This window comes from Galeopterus variegatus, unplaced genomic scaffold (assembly GCF_000696425.1).
Source record: "Galeopterus variegatus unplaced genomic scaffold, G_variegatus-3.0.2 Scaffold494, whole genome shotgun sequence".
Taxonomy (NCBI): Eukaryota; Metazoa; Chordata; class Mammalia; order Dermoptera; family Cynocephalidae; genus Galeopterus; species Galeopterus variegatus.
In genome coordinates this window covers 1,194,570-1,199,369 of record NW_007726605.1, presented here as the reverse complement: position 1 = coordinate 1,199,369, position 4,800 = coordinate 1,194,570, and positions in this window count along the sequence as shown.

Here is a 4,800-nt window from a genome sequence, read left to right as displayed (position 1 = left end):
ATAGTTGTTCATAATGGTCTCTTATGTTTCTTTGTATTTCTGTGGTATCTGTTATAATGTCTCCTTTTTCATTTCTGATTTTATTTATTTGAATCATCTCTCTTGTTTTCTTGGTTAGTTAAGTTTGTCAAGTTTGTTTATCTTTTCGAAAAAATAACTCTTCATTTTGCTGATATTTTCAGTTGTTTTTTAGTTCCTATTTCATTTCTTTCCTTTTTATAATTTTGGGTTTATTTTGTTGTTTTTTCTCTAGTTCCTCTAGGTGCATCATTAAGTCATTCATTAGAAATCTTCTTTTTTGATATAGACATTTATTGCTGTAAACTTTCCTCTTAGAATTGCTTTTATTGTGTCCTATAGGTTTTGGTATGGTATGTTTCTATTCTCATTTGTCTCAAGGAATTTCTCAATTTCTCTTTTAATTTTTTCATTAACTCATTGGTTGTTTAGGAATATGTTGTTTAATTTCCATGTGTTTGTAAAGTTTCCAAAGTTTTTCTTGTTGTTGATTTCTAATGTCATACCATTGTAGTCAGAAAAGATACTTGATATGATCTCTACAGTTTTAAATTTGTGTAGACTTGTTTTGTGGCCTAACATATGATCTATCTTGGAGAATGTTCCATGTACAGTTGAGAAGAATGCGTATTCTGCAGCTGGACAGAATGTTCTGTATATGTCTGTAAGGTTCCTTGATCTATGGTACAGTTTAAGTCACATGTTTCTTTGTTTATCTTATGTCTAGATGATCTGTCCATTGTTGAAAGTGGGGTATTAAAGTCCTCTACTATTGTTGAATTGAAATCTATCTCTTCCTTTTAGGTCTAATAATGTTTGCTTTATATATCTGGGTACTCCAGTGTTGGGTGCATATATATCAACAATTGTTATATCTTCCTGTTGAATTAACCCCTTTATCATTGCATAGTGACTTTCTTTGTCTCTTTTTATAATTTTTGATTTAAACTCTATTTTATCTGATATAAGGATGGCTACTCCCTCTCACTTTTAGTTTCTATTTTCATGGAATATCTTTTTCCAGCCTTTTACTTTCAGCCTATATTTGTCTTCAATAGTTAGTGAGTCTCTTGTAGGCAACATATCATTGGGTCTTGTTTTTTTAATCTATTAAGCCACTCTATATCTTTAAATTGAAGTGTTTAATCCATTTACATTTAAGATTATTACTGACATGTGATAACTTATTTCTGCCATTTTGTTAATTGTTTGTGGTTATTTTGTACATTCTTGTTTTTTTTCTTTTCCTCTTGTTACTTATCTCTATGGATTGGGGTTTTCTATGATGGTAAGCTTTGCTTTCTTTCTCTTTCTCATTTGTGTATCTGCTGTAATTTCTTTTTCCATGGTTACGTTGGGCCTAACAGAGTCTTGTAGTTGTAATAAACTATTAGGTGGTAGCAACTTAATTTTGATCACATGAAAATACTCTAGATTCTCCTGACACAAACACACACAAATTATATTTTTCTTGCCTTAATTTAAGTTTGTATCTATTATACGTTCCTTAGCCACTAATTGTAGCTATTTTTTTTTTTTTTTTTTACCATTTTTACTTTAAACTCTCACATTAGAGGACTGAAGGATTTACATAGTACCATTACCTAACTGGAGTGTTCTGACTTTGAATTATGAATTTATCACTACAGGTCAGTTTTGTACTTTTCAATGTTTTTGTCATAGTAATTATCATCTTTTCATTTCCAATTGTAGCACTCCCTTAAGCATTTCTTACAAGGCTAGTCTAATAATGATGAATCCCCTCAGCTTTTGCTTATCTGGGAAGGTCTTTATTTCCCCTTCATTTTGAAGGGTAGATTTGCTGTATAAAGTAATGTTGGCTAGCAGTTTTTTCTTCCAGCACTTTGAATGTCATCTATTATCTCCTGGCCTTAAAGTTTTCTGTTGATAAATCTGCTGATAGTCTATCGAAGATTCCTTTACATGTTACTTTATCCTTTTCTCTTGAAGTTTTTAGAATTCTCTTTTTGTGCCAGGGGTGCAAGGATGGTTCAACATATAAAAGTCAGTAAATGTGATACATCACATCAGTAAACTCAAGGACAAAAACCATATGATTATCTCAATAGATGTTGAAAAAGCATTTGACAAAATTCAGCATCCCTTCATGATAAAGACTCTCAACAAATTAGGTATAGAATGAAAGTATCTCAACACAATAAAAGTCATCTACAACAAGCCCACCACCAGTATCATTCCGAATGGCAAAAAACGGAAGGCTTTTCCCTTAAGAACAGGAACAATACAAAGATGCCTGCTCTCACCACTTCTATTTAGCATAGTACTGAAGGTACTAACCAGAGCAATCAGGCAAAAGAAAGAAATAAAGGGCATCCATATTGGAAAAGATGAAGTCAAACTGTCCCTATTTGCAGATGATATGATACTATGTATAGAAAAACCTAAAGACTATCAAAAAACTCCTAGAGCTGGTTAATAATTTCAGTAATGTTGCAGGTAACAAAATAAATGCCCCAAATCAGTTGCATTTATATTCTCCAATAATGAGCTAACAGAAAGAGAAATCAAGAAAGTGAGCTCATTTACAACAGTCACAACAAAAATAAAATACCTAGGATCAATTTAACCAAGGAGGTGAAAGATCTCTACAATGAGAACTACAAACCACTATTGAAAGAAATTAAGGATGACACAAAAAGATGAAAAGACATTCCATGCTTTTGGATGGAGGAATTAACATTGTGAAAATGTCTATACTACCCAAAGCAATCTACAGATTCAATGCAATCCCCATCAAAATACGAATGACATTCTACACAGAAATGGAAAAAATAATCTCAACGCTCATATGGACCAGCAAAAGAGCCTGAATAACCAAAGAAATCCTGAACAATAAATAAATAAATAAATAAAATAAAGCTGGAGGCATAACACTACCTGACTTCAAATTATACTACAAAGCTATAGTAACCGAAACAGCATGGTGCTGGCATTAAAATAGACACTTAGACCAATGGAGCAGAATAGAGAACCCAGAAATCACCCCTCAGGCTTACAGCCATCTGATATTTGACACAAAGGCAACAAAAATGTACGTTGGGGAAAAGACTGACTCATCAGTAAGTGGTGCTGGGAAAACTGGATATCCATATGCAGAAGGATGAAACTCATGCACCTTTTACTATATAACTAAATCAACTCAAAATGGATTAAAGACTTAAATATAAGACCTGAAAGTGTAAAATTACTAAAGGAAAATATAGGTGAGACACTACAGGAACTGGGTCTGGGCATGGCACAGACTTTATGAACATGAGCCCCAAATCACAAGGAACAAAATAAAAAATAAATGAATGGGACTATATCAAACTAAAAAGCTTCTGCACAGCAAAGGAAATAATCAACAGAGTGAAACAACAAACTATTGAGTGGCAGAAAATTTTTGCTAACTATGCATACAACAAGGGATTAATATCCATAATATACAAGGAACCCAAGCAATTACACAGTAAAAAAAATGGATAACCCAATTAAAAAATAGGCAAAGGAACTGAATAGACATTTTTCAAAGGAAGACATACAAATGGCCAACAGGTACATGAAAAAATGCTCAACATCACTAGTCATCAGAGAAATACAAATTAAAACCACATTGAGATATCATCTCACCACAGGTAGACTGGCTGTAATCAAAAAGACAGAGAATAACAAATGCTGGCAAGGATGTGGAGAGGAGGGAATGCTTCTACACTGTTGGTGGGACTGTAAATTAATACAACCACTATGGAAAACAATATGGAGGTTTCTCAAACAACTACAGATAGATCTTCCATACAATCTGCAAACCCACTTCTGGGTACATACCCAAAGGAATGGAAATCATCATGTCAAAGGGATACTTGCACTCCCATGTTCATCTCAGCTCTGTTCACAATAGCCAAGATATGGAACCAACTTAAATGTCCATCAATGGGTGAATGGATAAGGAAAATGTGGTATGTATACACCATGCAATATTATCAGCCATAGAAAAGAATGAAATTCTCTTATTTGCAACAACATGGATGAGCTTGGAGAAACTTATGTTGAGTGAAATAAGCAAAGCACAGAGGGGTAAATACCATATGTACTCACTCATAGATGGCAGCTAAGAGAGAAAGAAAGAAGGAAAGAAAGACCACAGTGATGTGTTGGACTTGCAGAGGGATACAAAGTGGAATGGGTAAAGGGGGATGGTGAGGAAGGTTGGGGATAATTGGGGGGATAATTGGGGGGGTACATAGGGTATACTCACAGTTTGTGGTAATGGGCATGCGGCCAATATGGATCTAGCCATCACATCATAGGTCCAAGTGGTGACAATTTGCTTTGTACCCCATGAATATTCATAGCTAATAATAAATAAATAGATAAATAAATTACAAAATAAAATAAAATAAACTGATATCATTTCAAAAGAAAAAAAAGAATTCTCTTGTGTCTTTGACTTTTGACAGTTTGATTATGAGGTAACTTGGAGAGGATCTTTTTGGGATGATTCTAACTGGGGACCTTTAAGCTTTCTGAATCAGAATGTTCACATCTCTCCCAACATTTGGGAAGTTTTCAGCTATTGTTTCATTAAATAGGGTTTCTGTGCTTTTCTCCATCTCTTCTCTCTCTGGAACACCTATTATTTGAACATTTTTTTTTGCTTAATAGTGTCTCATAGATCTCATAGGCTTTCTTCAATCTTTTCCATTCTTATTTCTTTTTTTCCCTCTGACTGGGCAATTTCAAAAGATCTGTCTTCAAGTTCAG